The sequence below is a fragment of the Trichosurus vulpecula genome, chromosome 1 (assembly GCF_011100635.1).
Source record: "Trichosurus vulpecula isolate mTriVul1 chromosome 1, mTriVul1.pri, whole genome shotgun sequence".
NCBI lineage: Eukaryota > Metazoa > Chordata > Mammalia > Diprotodontia > Phalangeridae > Trichosurus > Trichosurus vulpecula.
The window spans coordinates 448,411,753-448,433,027 of record NC_050573.1 but is presented as its reverse complement, the minus strand read 5'-3'; the positions used below and the strand labels follow the sequence as shown (position 1 = coordinate 448,433,027).

At 36.5% G+C, this 21,275-nt stretch overlaps 1 protein-coding gene across 2 annotated transcripts in view; it reads left to right on the top strand.

Moving 5' to 3' along the window:
• SSBP2 (single stranded DNA binding protein 2) overlaps window positions 1–21,275 on the top strand; it is a 424,376-nt gene that overhangs the window by 293,349 nt on the left and 109,752 nt on the right. The gene's annotated exons all lie outside the window — the stretch shown is intronic.

The window sequence follows — 21,275 nt, the reverse complement described above, 5'->3', positions numbered from 1 at the left end:
TAGAATGATAAAGTATCTTTCAAATTATTTGAACTTATTATTTTATTTCTCTAGCAGTAGGTAAGTTGACTTCATGGAAAAAATCACTAAAACTCCCAAAGCTATGCATGGGGTAAGAAATCTTTCAAACTTACTATTGTTAGTGGTAGTCTATACCAGTACAGTTTCAAATAACTTGATTTTTTTTCTAAAATGGTCCAATTTTCATAGCAATCAAATAATTCAAACCTCATGCTGCCCCCCCAGCAGAATTTATTTACTCTATGTTGATATCCAGAAAGGCCTGTTTAGATGCTGTTCCTCTTTCAAGTTTTTGGCCAAAGTAAACAACCGTTATTTTCAATTAGTGCTTTTTAAAGGGACTTACGGGAGAAATCTAATGTTATGTCAGTTATGAAAACCATATTTTAATACCCCCTCCAAAAAAAGAAAGGAAAGGAAAGCTACTTTTTGAAATTTAGTTAATAAAGTGAAAACTGATTTCCAGTTCTCTTTCTAGCTATGGTAATGCATAAAATATTGGGAAGGATTCTAACTAATGATTTTCCTGAATAACTGATGGTTGGAATTTTAATGCGCAAATGGTTTTTGATTCAACTCTTTAAAGAAAATCTTATAAAATGATATGAAACCACTCTGACTTTTAAAATGGTAGGTTTTATTTTTAATGCTTAAAAATTGGGGGGGGGGCTTGCTCTAGACTTTTTTTTACTGAAAGATGATCATTGTATCAGTAGTAAATTTGTATTTGAGCTTAAGTTAGAGCTGTTGCTAAGGGAATTAGCTGAGAAATGCTTAGGATGTAAGCTTTACCATTTCATTTAAATTCTAGTTCATTTGGCCTCCACTGTTATGAGTCAAAGTTGTTTGTAATGAAGGCTATTGCTTTAAGAGATAAATAGAAAATTATTCTATTCTAATGGGGAAACAAAGATAGGTATAGAGTTTCATGCTACTGACATTCATAGAGGGGCACCCACAAAGCTGTAATCTCTTTCAGCTTCTCCTACATGACGAAGCAGAAAGAGAAATTTTGCTGGGGAACTGTTATGTTGTCTTTTCTGTTCCCTACAGACCTTTCCCAGGATAACTGAGAGAGGGAGAGAAATACTTGTTATACCCTGAAGCTGTCATGGGGAGCCAAGTAAAATGACAAAGACAAATCCATGGGGATTTTGCATGCCAAACTAGTGAGTGAGAGAGAAGAATGATGACTTTTCTCCTTAAAGGAAAAATAGGAATTATTATTAGAATCATGATGGTTAAGAATTACTGAGAATGGTACCAAGTTGTACCTGATGTTTATTTCTTATAATCTTATCCTTTCTGTAAACATGCAGCATAAACGCGGTATTTGTGCTATGTTGTCTCTGACACAGTCACCATTGCAGAGCTGGTCTGCCTTCTGTTCTTTTCTCATTATCACTCTTCTTCCCAGAGTGCTGACCACTTCCTCTAGTGCCAGGAGAGCGTCCCGCTTCCCTTTCTCTTCACTCTGTTTTTCTTTTGCTCTGTTTTCTTGCTTCCTATAACTTCTCCCATTCTTCTTGACTTTTGAAGAAAAGACTGACCTTTTAAAAATCAGAGTAGTTTCATCTTTTCATAGAGTAAATTAACACCTCACCCACAGGATGCAGTGCAGTCTTGGCTCTTTGGGGCCATGTTTATTGGTTTCTAGGTGCTGAGAGGATGCTTTCCTTCAGCAGAAGAGGTACTTCTTGTTTTGTTTCTTCCTGGTTGCTTTTGGGTCTGTAGTTCTGCTGGGAGTCTGAGGACTCTGGTAGACATTTCTCTTATATTAGAGGTACTATGATTCCAGACACAAACAAAAGTTTTGTTTTAAATGATGTTTTTGTAAGTATCCATCTATATGCAAAAAATTCATTATCAATGGTCCTGTCTCCTTTAGGTAAATTGTACAGTTTATGGGAAGTCTTTAGCAAAAATTGAACCTCTATAAGGCTAACCAGCAATCTATAACTGAATGTTGTAAGCTTTTTTTGCTCTTTATTTTCATACATTGATAGGGATATTCCATCCAGAAACAGATCACAACTTCTCCACTTAAAATCATATGCAGTTCTTGCCCATATTTTTACATAAATCCTCTATAGAGAATTGACTGAATATGCTTAAGAATTTGTTTTTGTTATTTTGATATTTGAGGGGTATCAATATACAACTCAAGTTATCTGTTTTCTGTTCCTTATTCCTTATACATGACAACCTACATCCTTCTTTGGTCATGTCATCCATGATGTTTTTTTCTAGCTACCTCTCCTATGCAAAATTATCATGAGTAAAAATTGAAGTACAGATATTCCTGTCACACATCTTTATGTTACCCTTTGGATTATTTAAAATTTTAATTCTTTTGAGATCATGATATCCCATGATTCATAGACATGTGATGATACCACCAGGAGAATATGTTAAAGAGATAGACTTCTGCAGCAGCAAGCAATTTGGAATTATTGAAAACCACACTATTCAGTTTTCCGAATGGAGATCCAGCTCAATCTACTCCATAAACAGAGGGGTCTCCTGAATTTCCAAGGCATTCCTTTATGGTGTGATGGAGAGCCTCTTGGGGTTTGTCAAATCTTGTAATGATTAAGACACTCCTAGTGATACATATAGAAATAAATGATACTACCAAAAGGAATTTAAAAAGAAACATTGCCAAGGATTTTGCAGTCTTGGGGAAAAAATTGAAGACATTAAGGACCCAGGTGGTGTTTTTGATGGCTATTGCCAATTGAAGGTAGAGGATTCAGAAGAGAGAGGCAGATTTGCAAAATGAACAGATGGCTAAGAAGATGGTGTCTGAGAACGGGATTTGGATGTCTGTACTATAGCTTAAAATATAGTTAGTAATATGCATTCTTGGCCAGGGCTGGAGTGTACCTAACAAGGGCCAGTAAAATGTGTGTGTGTGTGTGTGTGTGTGTGTGTGTGTGTGTACATTTCCCCCTGGAGATTCATAAGTGTTCTCAAGAAGGATTTAAAATGAAAAGCAAGAAGCAGGGAGAAAACTTCCAAGCTCTATAACATAGCAAAAAGAATAGCAGACAAGAACCTCAGCAATTCAAGGAAGACAAATTCTAAGAGAGGCAACTTGAATCTTAGGTAATATAAATATACCACATATAAGTAACATATCAGATAAACTAAGATCCCATCACTAGGGAGTGAATTGATAATCAGACTAGATTTCTCATAGGTGTCACAAACTCATGATGGTTAAAATTAGATCCATTATCTTTCCCTAAAAACCCACACCTCTTCCTCATTGACATGTTAAAGCCAATAGGTGCCTGGGAGAATGGTGGTCTGGGTTAGAAACCTTGCTGTCATCCTTGACACCTCCCTTTCGCTATCTGTATACCAAATCAGTTGCTAAGTCTTATCATCTCTACTTTCACACCATTTCTCATGTATATGTGCTCTTCTTTATATTGTTTTTTTGGGGGGAGGGGCAGGGCAATTGGGGTTAAGTGACTTGTCCAAGATCACACAGCTAGTACATGTGTCAAGTGGCCGGATTTGAACTCAGGTCCTCCTGACTCCAGGGCCAGTGCTTTACTCACTGCGCCACCTAGTGGCCCCTCATTCTTACAGTGTACATGTAGGTCTTTTTTACATCTCTCCTAATCTATGAAAACAGCCTTATAAATGATCTCCCAGCCTCATCTCTCCCCACCCTAATCCGTTCTTCCCACAGCTGTCAAAGTTTCCTTAAAGTATAGGCCTAACCATGTCACTACCACCACCACCACTGCAGTTCCTCCCATGCAATGAATTCTAGTGGCTCCCTTTTATCTTCAGGTTCAAATAAAAATGCCTTTGCCCCTTAAAACTCTTTACAGTCTGTCACTGAACCCTTCTCTCTCTCCAGTCATCTTATACACTATTCCCTGTCTACAAATGATGTAGTAAACCATATTGGCTTACTTCCTGTTCCTCACACACAACATTCCATACATTTTCACCGTCCCCATGTGCTCCCTCATCACGTTGGCCTCTTTGAATTCCTGGATTCCTGCAAGTCTCAGTTTATATTCTTCCTTCAGCGGGAGGTCTTCCTTTCCCACTCTCCCCAGCTGCTGATACCTTCCTACTTAGGTTACTTTCTATCTGTGTATATCTTATATACACCTATTTATGTGTGTGGGTATTTGTCACCCTCATTAGAATGTAAGCTCCTTGAGAACAGCAACTAGTTTTGCTTTCTCCTTGCAAGGACTAAATAAATGTTCGATTGATTAAGGCCTTGAACAGTCTGATTACAACCTCCTTTCCGGACTTATTTCACATCAATATCTTTTATGTATTCTAAGCTTTAGCCAAAGTGGGCAACTCTAAATTCTTCATACTCAAAATTCCATCCCTTTCTTCTATATAGTCACTTTACCTGTACCCCCATGCCTTCTTGGAGTATTCTGCTCGCTTGTTTCTATCTTCAGGTAGATTCCTTATCCTTCTCCAAGGCCCCCGCTCAGTGCCACCTCTATTGTGAAACCTTTGCGCATCCTCACCCAGTCTAGTCCTGAGTACTCTTCCCATTTTCAGATGTTTCTAAAGTAGTTTATATGTATGTTATTTCATGTGCTAGAATGTAAATTCTTTCAGAGCAAAGACTTCACTTCCATTTTCAGTTTTGGCCCCCGTGGCCTAGCACAGTGCTTTGAACACAAGTGTTTAATTCATTCATTGAGCTGAATTTATTGATACTCATGGGCAAGGGACTCCTCCATGATAAAATTAATGATAGCAAGTAGAGGGGAGCCAAACGTTATCAGATGAGGTCCTTTGTTTTAGGGAAGAGCAGATTTCAAAGGGCTCAGAAGAAGCATACGTAGGCTGCAATGCCTTAATCTACAGGATAAGTGAGGACACAAAAGGATAAGAAGTTCCCAAGAATTAAATCCAGAAGTGACAAACAGAAATTATACTGATACAAGTGAGAAAAATAGAGGTCTGCTTAAGGAAACCTATGTGGCCATACAAATAAGTCATTAACTCAGGTTCTTAAGACATATACAGAAGATAGAAGCAAGGAAAACGGCTGGGTATGAAAATAAAAGAATAGCGGTTATCTAAGAATATGGTCTGGGCAGCTAGGCAGCACAGTAGATAGAATGCCGGGCCTGGAGTCAAGAAGACTCATTTTCCTGAGTTCACATCCAGCCTCAGACCTTCTACCTGTGTGACCCTGCATGAGTCACTTAACCCTGATGGTCTCAGTTTTCTCATCTGTAAAATGAGCTAGAGAAGGAAATGGCAAACCACTCTAGTATCTTTGCCAAAAAGACCCAAAACAAAGAACAAACAAACAAATAAAAAAAAAGTGGAGTTACCAAGAGTTGGACATGACTGAAAATGATTGAACAACAAAGAATATGGTCAGGAGTGCTAATGTGTAGAATGGGCTGAAGGTGAGGATAAATGCTATAGGAACAGAAAAAAGTACCTGTGTAAGCCTAGGCACGTCACTTAAACCTCTTCTTGCCTCAGTTTCCTCATCTGTAAAATAGGGATAATAAAAGCATCTATCCCCCTCCCCCAGCGTTATTGTGAGGATCAAATGAAATAATAATTCTAAAGCACTTGCCACAGTACCTGGCATATAGCCAGTGCTTTATAAATGTTAGTCCTCCTCATCCTCGTCATCATCATCATAATTATTCACAAATAAAGATCTTTAGGGAATATGTTTCAATAGGTAATAGTAAAGCATTTAGCATAGTCCCCGGAACATGGTAAGCACTATATAAACTTTTTGTTGCTTGTTCATTTCAGTCATGTCTGACTCTTTGTGACCTCATGTGGGGTTTTCTTGGCAAAGATACTGGAATGGTTTTCTATTTCCTTCTCCAATATAAATGTTATTTACCATTAGTATTATTATTATTATTATCATTATTATTATTATTATTATTATTATTATTACTATTACTATTATTATTGAGTGAACAAGAGAATAAAGAAGGGTGGATAAGGTGATGATAACAGGTCAAGGGGAACAGCCCAAATTTCTTAACTTAACTCGTACTTTGCTTCTGTTTTCTTATATAAGATGAATAATTAGAAAGGATACAAAAAAGTTTTACAGAGTTGAAACCCAAGATAAGTGAGAAGATGGTAAGAAAACAGTTACTCTCAAAGTTTTCAAATTTTGGCGCCCTGACAAAATATACCCAAAGATACTGAAAGAATTGAGAGCAGTGTTTTCTCAGAAATCTTTAAAATAGGGTGAGGTGCCACAAGACTAAAGAAAGGCAGACATGTAGTTCTTCAAAGAGGGAAGAAGGTAGAGTTTGCAATCTACACATCATCAATTTAACTGGGATTCCTGACAAAATTCTAGAACATATCATTAAAGAGATAGTTTGTCCATATTTAGAAAAGGAAGCAATTAACACTAAAAGCAAGCATGGCTTTATCAAGAACAAGTCATGCCAGAATAAGTTCATTTACATTTTTGGCATAGTAATTGGATGGGTAGATTGGGAGAATTTCTATAGAGACCATATACTTGGACTTCCACAAAGTTTTTTACAAATATCCTTCTTCACAAGATAAAGAGACACGGCGTATGTGCTGGTACAATTAAGTGGATCAGAAGTAGTTGAAGGACTGGACCCCCCTCCACAATAGTCAGTCTTAGCCTGGAGCCCCAAGGATTTGTCCTTGGCCTTTAGCTGTTAGTTGTTAGACATTTTTATCAAAGCCTTGAAGACAAAAAATACATGATTGCCAAAATTTTAGATGACATTAAGGTAAGAGGAATAAATAGTTCATTCAGTGACAGAGTCTAAATATAAAGAGATCTTGGTGGGCTGGAATAATGACTCAAATCAAATACAATGAAATTTAATGAGTAAATATAAAGTTCTACACATGGATTTGAAAAATCAATTTCACAAGTACAAAATGGTTGACACCTAGCTAGAGAATAGTTTATATAAAAAAGTCCTGGGCAAATTCAATATGAGATAAGAGTATGTAATGGCAGTCACAAAGGTAATGTTGTCCTAGGCTGCATTAAGGGAATCTCTCTGTCCAGAATGAGGAAGATAATTATTACACTGTAGTCTGTCCTTGTTAGGACATATCTGGAGTGTTCCGTTCAGTGATTTATACCACCTTTGAGGAAGGACATTAACAAGTTGGATCATATCCAGAAGAAGGCAACCAGAATTGTGACAGAACCAGAGACTCTATCTTAGAAGAATCATTTGAAAGAATTGAGGATGTTTGGCATGGAGAAGAAAAGTATTTGAAGGGTTAGAATGTGGAGAATGGATTAGATATGTTCCACTTGACCCAAGAGGCTGGTTCCCGGGGCCATGAGTAAAAAGCTGAAGAGAGGATAGATTTAGCCTTGAGGGAAGGAAAATCCTTACCATTTCTTAATGTATTTATGTCTGTATACATACACATAACTCTCTATAGTATATTAAGGTACTTTATGAGTTCATTTTACTGTAATAATGATAATAATTTTTCATCATATTTAGAAGTGATGCTCCTGACACATCTGAAGTGTCCTGTGATCATCTTTTTGGTTGTCTTTCCATTATTGGAAATTATTATTGTATTAGATAAGTTCAGCGAACCATGATGTGAATTTGTGAGATATTTGGCTGTGACCAGGTGTGATTCATGGACTAGAAGCCATCTAACTATTTGTTATAGGGATCTAGTTTAGCTTTATTAGTTCTCAATCCTAATCCATATTATGTGCAAACTCTGTGTTGTCTCTGAGTCCATTTCATTATATATTCTCTAGATAATAAAAGTGGCTTATGTGTACTTTCATTTCCCAACATTGTTCACATTTTAATACGAGTAATTCAATTTTTATCTTCTCTTTTAAAAGACGTTGTTTCTCTATTTCTACCCCCTCCTTCCTTTTTATAGGCAGGGATTTAGAATCTTAAAGTTGAAAGGTGCTTTAGATGTCACCCACTGAGTGCAGAAATATCTTCTCCAATACTCCTAGCAAATGCCTGCCCTCTTCTCAAAGGTTTTCAGTGATAGGGATTTACTAATTTCATAAGGCCGTCCATTCCGTTGTTAGTTAGAAAGCTCTTTCCAATACTGAACTGAAATCTGCCTCTTTCATTTATCGTCATTGGCTTTAGATGTATCTCCTTTAGCTACGATGAAGAATTCTATTTCCTTTTTCCATATGACATCCCCTAAAGTATTTGAAGAGAACTGTCATGCGCTTTCCTTCCCTGTCCAACTACAGGCTAAACATCTCCAGTTCCTTATGCAGTTTGTCATTTAACAATGTTTCCAAACCCATCCCCATCTTGGTTTTCCTCTTCTGGTTATGCTAGCTAGAATCATAAAATCACAGAATTTTTAGAGCTAGAGGTGCCTTACCCATCATCTAGTGAAATCCCTTCATTTTTAAAACAATGAGGAAAATGAGAACTGGAGAGATTAAGTGACTTGCCTGAGGTCAAGGTAGGTAATAAATAGCTGAGCCATGTCTAATCCGTTCTCTACATTCTAACCCTTCAAATACTTGAAGACAGTTATTGCCTCCCAAAATCTTTTCTTCTCCATGCCAAACAAACTCCATTCTTTCAATTGGTTCTTCTAAGATAATAGTCTCTGGTCCTCTCAAAGTTCTAGCTGCCTTCCAAATATAATCCAACTTGTTAATGTCCTTCCTCAAAGGTGGTACACCAATGAACAGAATAATCCCGGGGCTTAAACTCTAAATCCAGTTTACTTTTTTAATTATTTTTTTCCATTTTTATGACACCACACCTCCCAAAGTTTCTTAAAATATAGCTCATAGAACTGCATACAGTGTATACTGGATGCGGTCTCACTAGAGAATACTATTACAATACTTTGATGCCTTTGATCTGGACACTCTCCTATCAATATAGCCTGAGATTTATTAGTGCTATTTTTTCCAAACAGCTATGACATTTTTAGCTTATGTTGTGCCTTTGCCCAACCTAAAACCCCTGCGTTCTCTCTGTACAAATTAATTTAAAGATAGTCTTACCCATCATATACTAAATGAATTGACTTTAAAAACACCCCAAAAATTAAATGCAAAATATTTATTCCTTTTCAGTTTCACCGAAAATGTCATGCTGGGAAGGTTATTAGACTTGGAGGGAGAAGATCTAAGTTAGAGGCCAGAATATGTTGGAAAGCTATATGACCATAGTTTGTATTCCCTGTGCCTAGCACAGTGCCTCACATATTTGTTGTTCAGTTGTTCAGTCATGTCCAACTCTTCATGACCCCGTTTGGGCCATTTCCTTCTCCAGCTCCTTTTATAGATGAGGAAACTGAAGCAGACAGGGTTAAGTGACTTGCCCAGGGTCACACAGCTAATAAGTGTCTGAGGTTAGATTTGAACTCAGGAAGACCAGTTTTCCTGACTCCAGGCCCTATGCACTCTAACCACTGTGTCACCTAGCTACCTGTGACTAGCACTGAGTAGGTACTTAATAAATGTTTATTGACTGCTTGTCTGACTGATTATGGCCAAACCATTTAATCTCTTTAAATCTTAAAAGATTAGAGTCTTTATAGCTGGGAAAGACTTTAGAGGTAATCCAGTGTGGCTAAGGAAATTTAAGCCTAGAGAGGTTAAATGATTCTCCCAAAGTCATATTAGGTAAGTGTTAGAGCCCTGTTTAGAACCAAGATGACTTGATTTCAAACCCTGTGTTCTTTTCACTATAATACCTTCCCTTAATCTATAAAATGGAAATAATACTCATACCACCTACTTCACTGGTTTTTGGAGAGATGTTGTAGTCCAGGCCTGACTCAGGATGCATAGATTACATTAGAGACTGGAATGAAATGAGACATTTGTAGAACATCTAACAGATAATAAAAGGGATTGGGAGTAGAGGTAGAGGGTTGTTACTTAGCCATAGCATGGAAAGGATACACAGGAAAAATACAGCTTCCCTGCCTCTCTTGTTGGCCATGAAAGTAAGCTCGTGAAGCCTAAGGGAAAATTCTTCTAGTCTCCTCAAATAACAGCCAGCCGTTATTAACAACCTGAGCCAAATCAGTCTTGAAGGTACTTAAACACTTGTAGGAAAAACTGGCCTAGTCTACATGATAGATATTGCTCCAACAGGAGAAAAGAGCTTTGTAATCCTTAATATGCTATGCACATCAAAATATGTACACATTCTGTACCTAGGATTATTGTACATCTTGCACGAGCATTCCACCCTGTCTATATCTTTTCTAATCCTGTCTTCCTTAGAACATACACATTTCTTTTATATGTACACATATATTTTGTATATCCCATTATTGTGTCACTTGTATACTTGGTAAGAATGCCATGAATGTCTTTAACTTTTATGCCATTGATAAAAATGATGAATAAGGTGGGATTAGTGAGAAGCCCCATCTGTAACCCTTAGAGAGCTCCTTTTAGCTTAGCCCCCAAATGAAGCATTTTAGCTATATGAATTCCTTTAATACTACTCTTTATCTAATAAACATTTCTCCATCTTCTCCACAAAAGATAGCATAATTGCCTAATTCTTTACTGTTCATATAGTGTCTGTTGAATTCCCCTTTTCTACCAGTATAATAACGGTATGGAAAAAGAAAGGGGGGTTAATTGGACATATTTTGCTAATGATTTTTGCTCTCACTTAACCTAGTTCTCAGTGAGCCTTACTTTCATTTAGATAAATCTTCACAAACCATCTGTTTAATTAACTCTTCCAGAATTCTGCCAGAATATTGGTTTGTAGTTTCCAAAATTTACTCTTTTTGCAATCTTAAAAATTACAGAATGTTTTGTCTCATTTCCTTTAATGAATAAGATTAACCATAGGAACAAATCATAGACTCAATCCAATCTTAACTAATAACATTAGCAATTAAAAGGATGTCCATTTTAAACACTTGTTAACAAACAAATGTTTATTAAATAATAATGTATACAAATTTATTTTATGCTTTTTTTCCTTAAAGCATCATTCTAGTTTATTGTATGGATAAGAATTTTTTCCCCACTTTATCCAACAACTATTTACCCATAGAAGATAGGAATGAAAAGTCAAACAAGTCAACTAGCCTGGATTAATTGCAATAGCCTGCTTCTAGTCTCTTTCATTCCAATCCATTTCCTACAAAGCTGCCAACTGTATCCCTAAAGTCGAGGTCTGACTGTGCCTATCCACTACTCAAAATGGTTTAGTGGTACCTCTAGGATAAAGTACAAACTCATTTGTTTGGTATTTTAAAGTCCTTCATAATCCGCCCCCAGGAGAACTTTCTTTTCATCCCTGTTTTGTATTAATCTTCCTCATTCATTGGTCTGTTCCTGACATACTGGCCTGCTTTGCTTTGTCCAATACAACTTTCTTACACAGCTCCTGCCTCCTTATCTTTACGTAGTCTGTCCTTCATGCCTCATGCACTTCCTCTTTACTTCTGCCTCTTGGAATCCACCAGCACCCTTTAAGACTGAGCTCAGATGTTACTTCTTATGCAAGATCAATCCCCTTTGTATATAATTTGTATTTACTATCTGTACATATGCTGAATTTTCCTATACTAGTAGGGTGTAAGTATAGGGTGGAGAATTTTTCCTGTTTTCTCTTTGTATCTCTACAATTCATTACACAGTATCTTATGTACACTAAGCACTCACTAAATGTTTGTGGAATTGTTTAATTAAATTAAACTTAAATAATTTTAAAATTTAGGTCATTTGGGATTTTTTTTGAAGAGATTAAACAGAAAACCATATATTCATCTGCTCTTTAAATTAATCAGGAACCCAAAATTATTCAAGAGTATAAAAATAAAAGCTCCAGTTCTATGATATGGCATGTCAAGGAAGAGACATGACAAAGGTGGTAGGGTAATGGAAGAAAGTTGGTAAGACATAGATAAAGATACAGAGAAGAAAAGACAAAGAAAGTCAAAGAGAAAGTTCCATGCATATGTGTTAACAGAAAAGTGAACTTAGAGATATATGCAGAAAGGCTACATATCCAGAGCCAGATACATTCAGAGACAGAGAAATATGCAAATAGTTAACCCTGTCAATCGTCACTTTTACTTTACAAAAGCTAGAATCCTGTAGATTTAAAAATTCAGTAAATATTTTGAGAAATCTTCTATTTTCTATTAAAATTCATTTTTTCAATTTGGAGATGCAGATCTTCATCAAGTTCCATCTTTACCTCATTTTCACAACTACAACTTCCTTGCCTAATGTTAGGAGTAACCTGTTTCATTTTTTAGAGAAAAATGCCAGCCATAGTGGACTAATAATGTCCCTTTCTTTTGATCTTTTAAAATATTGCCACCAAAATTTTCCAAGTCGTGTTATATAAGTAGTTGTCTAAAAGACCAGATATAATTAAACCGAGGTTTACAACTACATTATTAGATCTTTTCCAAAGCTAACATTGCACAAACCCAATTTTTTGTCTATCTAGTCAATAATTGGAAATGCATTCCATGGGTTTGATAATATGGACTCATACTCTGGTATAATTTTAAATAATTTTGCATTCCTTTTGACAAAGCAAATAATTCCCCCCAATTTAGCTTTAGATTTTCACATATTCTTGTGTAAAGCAAATTGTTAAGTGGTCTGAGAAAGAAAAACTTACAAATAAAAGACTAAGTCACTCTCTTTGTGAAGCTTATAATTTGGAAAAACAAAATATAAACCTGTTCAGTGATTTAAGAACACTTAGAAAGTGACATATAAGCACTTTCAAAGCAAAGGTATGCCAGTTAAATTCATCCAGTACCAAAGACCAAAGAGATGCTTATGATAAATTTGATTGCCTTTGTAGCCTCTATATCCAGGTTTGGTTAGTAGAAATGTACTCAAGTGAAATTAAATCTATAGAAATAGAGCTACATAATGGGTATCCAAACCCAAATCAGGAGTCACAGAGAAAACTCCCTGTGGTATAAGTCAAATAAAATTAACATTTACTGATAGTTCTCAGTGTCACAAAATTATTTGTTGTCCTTTCTGTGGTTTAAATAGTTATCAAAATCTAAAAGTAGTATATCATGAATTAAGCGCTTGTGACAGTGTAGACATTAGCACTGTCTTGAAAGACTCATGAACCTCACATACCACTTTGTTGTACATGTCTCTTGATTTACCCGACTTGTGTTATTGTGTATTGTAGTTATATGTCCTATTCCCTGCTAGATTATGAGAGCCCCGTGAGGACTAAATCTTTATTTGTTTGGTAGACTTGCTATCTTTCTCTGAACTTAGCTCAGTGTTCTGCATACATGAATTTTCACAAATCATCTGATAGGTTTGACTGATGGTAACTTGGAGGGATGGGGAAATCAGGAAAACTTGAGAAATCGTAAATAAATTTTATCCTACAGAAGCACAAAATATTAAAAAATAATCATAGTTTTTTTTATAAGAAACATTTTCATCATAGATGAACACAAAATTCTGTACTCCTGTCTACTTAAAACCCCAGCGTCCCCCCAATGGAATGTCTTGGACAATTTCAGAGCAGCTTTTATTTTTCATTTGTACAATACATTCTTAAATTGTGTTAATTTCTACATGCAAAAATTATCCACTTTCAGAAGTACAGTTTTCACTTTGAAAAATGAAAAGCTTCTGTTTTTGGTCCACATCATCTCTTCATTGAACTATTTTAAGAATCTCCCAACTGATCACCCTGCTTCCAATGTCCTACCTCCATATATTTAACAAAATAAACTCCCTAAACTCTATAGTCTACCTCTAACCTCCCTTTTGAGCTTTATTTTATGCTATTCTACAGGTATTTATTAAACATCTTCTAAATGTCAGGAAACATTTTTAAAGGTGTGCTCAGAAATTAAAGCATTAAATGACACACTCGGTCATAACCATAGTTAAAATATGATTAAAAACTCATTGGAAATTGGCACAGGCAGAGGTCTTTGAATTACTAAAAACTCTGCATTGTGCAACACCTCTAATCATTAGAACCAAAGAGTGCCGTGCAGCAAAGGAGGATATTGATTCTTTAGAATTGAGTAGAAATGTTGAAATACTTAATCTTTCAGAGGGCAAAAATTATTTAAATTATTATTTTCCATCATTAAAGACTAATACTTGGGGGCGGAGCCAAGATGGCGGCAGGAAAGCAGGAACTAGGGTGAGCTCCCCGCTGAGTCCCTCCAAAAACCTATAAAAATGGCTCCAAACCAATTCTAGAACTGCAGAACCCACAAAATAGCAGAGGGAAGCAGGGCTCCAGCCCAGGACAGCCTGGATGGTCTCTGGATGAGGTCTGTCCCGCGCGGAGCAGAGCCCAGCATGGGCGGGGCAGAACAACCAGACCAGGAGCCGGGCGGAGCGTGCCCTAGCGCCCTGAATCAGTGAGCTGCAGCAGTTACCAGAATTCTCAACCCACAAACACCAAAGACAACAGAGAAGGTAAGTGGGAAAAGCTGCTGGGGACAGAGTTTAACAAGGAGTTCCTACCACCCCTGGGGCAGCGGAGGTGGGGCAGCTACAGAAGCACAACTGCAGTTGCTTCTGGCCGCAGGCCCACCTGTTGGAAGGAATTAAGTGGTGGATCAGAGCAGGAGTGAAGAGCCTGCTGAAGATCTAAGTCCAGTCTGGGTTGGGGGTTCTTGGGGAAGGAGGAGTGCTGGTGTGGCAGAACTGGCACATCCCCCCAAGCTTGGAACATAGTTCTCTTAACTCTACAAGCAGTCATACCCCACTGAAAAACTCAAGAGTCAGGTTGGTTGGCTGGGAATATGGCCAGGCAGCGAAAGCGCACCCAGATTCAGTCTCAGACTTTGGATTCTTTCTTTGGTGACAAAGAAGAACAAAACATACAGACCGAAGAAGTCAACAAAGTCAAAGAAAAACATGAACTGGTCTCAGGCCATGGAAGAGCTCAAAAAGCAAGTTAGAGAAGTAGAAGAAAAATTGGGAAGAGAAATGAGAAGGATGCAAGAAAATCATGAAAAACAAGTCAATGACTTGCTAAAGGAGACCCAAAAAAATACTGAAAAATATAGTGAAGAAAACAACACCTTAAAAAATAGACTAACTCAAATGGCAAAAGAGCTAAAAAGCCAATGAGGAGAAGAATGCCTTGAAAAGCAGAATTAGCCAAATGGAAAAGGAGGTCCAAAAGACCACTGAAGAAAATACTACCTTGAAAATTAGATTGGAGCAAGTGGAAGCTAGTGACTTGATGAGAAATCAAGATATTATAAAACAGAACCAAAGGAATGAAAAAATGGAAGACAATGTGAAATATCTCCTTGGAAAAACCACTGACCTGGAAAATAGATCCAGGAGAGATGATTTAAAAAACATTGGACTACCTGAAAGCCATGATCAAAAAAAGAGGCCAGATAATCATCTTTCAAGAAATTATCAAGGAGAACTGCCCTGATATTCTAGAGCCACAAGGCAAAATAGAAATTGAAAGAATCCATCGATCGCCTCCTCAAATAGATCCCAAAAAGAAATCTCCTAGGAATATTGTCGCCAAATTCCAGAGCTCCTAGCTCAAGGAGAAAATACTGCAAGCAGCCAGAAAGAAACAATTTGAGTATTGTGGAAACTCAATCAGAATAACCCAAGATCTGGCAGCTTCTACATTAAGAGATCGAAGGGTTTGGAATACGATATTCCGGAGGTCAATGGAGCTAGGATTAAAACCAAGAATCACCTAGCCAACAAAACTGGGTATCATGCTCCAAGGCAAAATATGGATTTTCAGTAAAATAGAGGACTTTCAAGCTTTCTCAGTGAAAAGACCAGAGCTGAATAGAAAATTTGACTTTCAAACACAAGAATCAAGAGAAGCATGAAAAGGTAATGAAGAAAAAGAGCAAGGAAAAGAAATTGCAAGGGACTTACTAAAGTTGAACTGTTTTGTTTACATTCCTACATGGAAAGATGATGTGTATGATTCATGAGACCTCAGTATCATAGTAGCTGAAGGGAATATGCATATATATGTATGTTTATGTATATATGTATATGTGAGTGTGTATGTATGTATATATGTATGTGTATATATGTGTGTGTATATATGCATACACACACACACACACACACACACACATATATATATATATATATATATATATATATAGAGAGAGAGAGAGAGAGAGAGAGAGAGAGAGAGCGGGTACAGGGTGAGTTGAAGATGAAGGGAAGATATCTAAAAGAAATAAAATCAAATTAAGGGATGAGAGAGGAATATAGTAAGAGAGGGAGATAGGGAGAGATAGAATGGGGTAAATTATCTCGCATAAAAGTGGCAAGAAAAAGTAGTTGTGTAGGAAGAGAGGAGAAGGTAGGTGAGGGGGGAATGAGTGAATGTTGCTCTCATCAGATTTGGCCTGAGGAGGGAATACCATACATACCCAATTGGGTATCTTACCCAACAGGAAAGAAGAGGGAAGAAGACAAAAAAGGGGGGATGATAGAAGGGAGGGCAGATGGGGGTGGAGGTAATCAAAAACAAACACTTTTCTCAAGGGAGAAAATTCAGTAAAGGGGGATAGGTTAGAAAGGAGCAAAATATAGCTAGTCTTTCACAACATGAGTATTGTGGAAGGGTTATACATAATGATGCACATGTGGCCTATGTTGAATTTCTTGACTTCTTAGGGAGGGTGGGTGGGAAGGGAAGAGGGGAGAGAATTTAACTCAAAGTTTTAAAAACAGATGTTCACAAACAAAAAAAAAGTTTTTGCATGCAACTAGAAAATAAGATACACAGGCAATGGGGCATAGAAATTTATCTTGCCCTACAAGAAAGGAAGGGAAAAGGGGATGGGAGGGGAGTGGGGTGACAGAAGGGAGGGCTGACTGGGGAACAGGGCAACCAGAATATACGCCATCTTTGAGTGGGGAAGAGGGTAGAAATGGGGAGAAAATTTGTAATTCAAACTTTTGTGAAAATCAATGCTGAAAACTAAGTATATTAAAAAAAATGTCATAGATCTTCAAAAAAAAGACTAATACCAATTAGAAGATATAAAAATACTTTTTAAGAATGTATCTTAATAATATCTTGAATCAGCAAAAGTAATGCTGATCAAATAATTTCATATAATCTCGAAAAGATTAAAAATTACTATCAGACTAATTAATTTCACTGTCTAAATGTTCTTATATTACTATTGCATGACTATAATTGAAAAAGAGTGGCCAAACACCTAAGAATCCCATTTTTACGTTGTCCCTTTGAAATATCAGATCTTTTCTATAGCCAAATAAATGTCTGGTAATTATATCACATACTTTTTCATATCTTTCTGTTCCCCTATTACCTAACTCCTTCTTGACCTGTGTTTTCATGGGTGTAGGGAATTCCCAGTGTGGAAGGCCAGCCATCTATCTTGTGTTTCGTGTTTTCTTTCTTTAGTAATAACTGTGAATTCCATATGGCAGGCAATGGGCACATAAGTATTGCTGCATCAGACCTTTTCCCTTGTATTGATATACCTCACAAAAACAAATATAGCACGGTCTCATAGTTTACAGCCAAAAAGGTCAGTTGGATCTTGTAATCATAGAACTTTAGAGCTAGAAGGGACTGTAAAGATTTCAAGTCAGAACTCATTTGGGGTTAAAAAGAATACAGTCATTCTTCTCATTTTACAGGCAGTTAGGTAGTACAATGGATAGAGTGCTGGCCCTGGAGTCAGGAAGACTCACCTTCCTGAGTTCAGATATGATGACTTCAGACACTTACTAGCTGTGTGACCTTGGGTAAGTCACTTAACCCTGCTTGCCTCAGTTTCCTCATCTGTAAAATGAGTTGGAAAGGGAAAAGGCAAACCACTCCAATATCTTTGCTAAGAAAACCCCAAGTGGAGTCACAAGGAGTTGTATACAACTGAAACAACTCACCACAACAAATTGTGTGCTAGCCACTGTGCTGAGGGATGAGCATGCAAAAAGAGTCAAAAGATAGTCTCTGTCTTCAAGGAACTCACAATCAACAACACATTGAGAAATTGAGGTCCAAAAGTCATAGTCAACTAGCCTTTATTGAGTTCCTATGATATACTAAGTGCTAAGTTTAGGGAAACAAAGAAAGGTAAAAGGCATTTCCACAATCTAAAGGGGAGACTGAATGGAAAAAAAAACTATGTAAAGACAAAGACATATACTGGAAAAATGGAGATATTCCACAAAGAGAAAGTACTAGCAAAGAGATTAGGTAGCTTGCCCAAGATTATGCTGTTGGTCACAATACTGAGTCATAAGGTCAAATCTTATCCCTCATTTTACAGATGAAGAAAATGAAAATCAGGAAGGTTAAATAACTTGCCCATGGCCACCCAGGTAGTAAGTATCAGTGGTATTGGAACCTTAGTCCTCTGACTTTCCTTTATGCTGCTCTACATTGGGTACATTATACTTTGGTAAATGTGTAACCATATACATATAACAATATGAAAAAATAGCTATTTACCTTACAAGCATACCTATTTTTTTCCATTTAAAAAGGAGCCAGTTTCTTTTTTATTTTCATTTTTCAGAAGTATTTTCTCCTTTTATACTTTTTGGTTTCAACAAAAATGTAAACCAGAATTCAGTTTGTTTAGGCGTAGTTTTTTGGCAAGGCTATGAATTTGGCTAAGCACAATCATAGCTAAATAACATTTCAGATAGCACTGTTTAAATTTGGGGCTACCTTAAGATAATATTAAAATTCGATGGCCTTTATACTCAGTGATGATTGCATCTTCTGTGGAACATATGTAAAATTTTAAGTATTCATATTAATATATACTAAGAAATATACATGTACAACATTATATCAATATGCTTAAATGTCATGGCATTATTATAATAATATAGAATCAAATTTGCTGTATGGATGGATATGCTATTATTATAAAGATAATCATACATACCTACCATAATTACTCACTTTAAGGTTTTGGGGAATTTTTTCTCCAGAAGTAATAAATTAACATTAATTCATCTTTACTTTATTTCCTAATACCTTTATAATGAACTTCAGTATTTGCATGACAACTGGTGCCAGTTAGGGATGAAATCTATAGTTAGAACACTGCTTACTGGCCAAAAAAAATAAAATAAAATCCATCACTTTGGTCCTTTTCGTGATCTTTCAATCTGTTTTACAGAATACTTTTATATTTTGCAAGTAGAATTGGACTTCAGGTGTTTTTATGAAATTACTGATTTTTTAAAGTATTTTAATAGTAGTCTTCCTAAATCTTCTTTTTGTCTACCTGATTCTCCAAATAATATTATCCTACTCACTCTTTAGCAGTACATTGTTCCCAAGTAGAATCAAAGAGTACACCAGAAAGCAATATAAATAATGACCCTCATAGACAGAAAATGTGTAACATTTTGTCTTTACCATGACTTTGACGTCATGATGGCAGCTCAAATCCACTATAGCCCAAACTGAACTTGTCAATAACTCCCCCAAAACCTTTTCTTCCTCCAAATTATCCTATTTCTCTTGGTGATACCACCATCTTCTTAGTCATTCAGGTTAAAAACTTCAGTCATCATCGATTCTTCCCTTTTCCTCACCCCACCATCACATGCTACCAGTTACCAAGTTCTATTGATTCTATCTCTGAAATCTTTTCTCCATGTCCTTCCCTCTGCTTATATAGCGATAGCCCTAGTTCAGGTCTCTTCTTCTCTCGTTTGGGCTATTGTAATAACCTCCTCACTGATCTCTTTGCTACCAGACTCTCCACTCTACAAACAGTCAAAGAACTAACAACCACATATTAAGTGCATGTTATGTACCAGGCACTATACAGAGTGCTAGGGCTGAAAATACAAAAGTGGGATACTCCTTGCCCTCAAAGAACTTAATTTATAAATTCACATACAATGACAAATGAAATATTTAAATACAGTCTATATCTAGACTAAAAACAAATATTTTAATACAGAGACCTTAACATAGCACATAGAAATGAATTTCTGCTATCTCTTGTTTTGATCAATACTTAAATCACTTTATCATATATACATTGTATACAAAAAGTTGAATTGCCAGAATTCTGAAACTGCTAGGAAACAGTCAAATACTTGTTTAAAAAGAGTTGTTGGAATGGAAACTACATTCTATTTCAAGACAAATTTTCATAACTTTTTGAAATAGATACCCTGTATTTTTATGAGTTTTTCAGGGGTCTTGTTGCTGTATGTTTTGTAAGGACTGATAATGCATTAAGATTTATTTTGCTATTCTATCATAAGCTGTGAGATTTGATGACTAAGATTAATTTTTTCATATTTAGGGTTATTGCACTTGTTTAAATTCTGGACAGTAGTAACATGCCTTATTTTGTGCAGAGGCAAGGGAGAAGGTAGGAGAAAGAGGAGGGAATGTGTAGAAATGTATTTTAAGTTCCATTTAACAGTATTGCAAATTCTAGCTTTCCTGTGTTTATTTTAGAGTGTTTTCCCCTACATCTGTTGTAGTGTAGTCATGCTTCTTCATTCATACTCCCTATTTTAATGAAAAGTAACTCCATAAATTCTTGTCAAAAGGATAATTAAAATTCACTCCCACTAAGCACTCTGATTTTAAAGTCCAGACCAAAGGTATCTGGAGAAAGTAGAAGCAACTTTCATGTCACTCTGGTAATAATCATTATACACATTTATATAGTATGTCAGGATTGAAAAAGCCTACTCCTCAGTGAACTTTGAGGATTCCAAGGTAATGGTAAAAGGTTCTGTTACCAAGGCGCCCCCAATTTAACACAGCTTCACACAGCTTCTGACACAAACAAGACACAGACGGGAACCCATCAGTAACTTAGTCAAAAGCCTTCTGTGACTTCTGATTGTTGACATGATCAAACACAAACTTCTCAGCCTGGCATTCGAGACCATACATTAACCTATCTTCGCAACCTTATTTCACGTCACTCTCCATGCACTCTGTGTTCCAGCCAAACACAACTACCTGTTTGTTCCCTGAGCTCATGATGTTGCCTCTGTCTTCATACATTTATGCGAGTTGTGTCTTTGTGCCTGTAAAGTACACAGCCTACACCTCAAACTTTAAGACTTCTCTTTCTTCTGGGCTCAGGTCAGGTACTATGTCCTATATGAAGCTCTCCCTTTTATTTACCACTCCTTTAAAAAAAAATCTCCCAGATGGAAAGAGTTCTCTTTTTTCTGCTCAAATTTTCCTAAAGTTCTTTGTATCTCTCCTTTGCCTCTTTCGCACTCTACCTTTTATTATGCTTATTGGGCATGT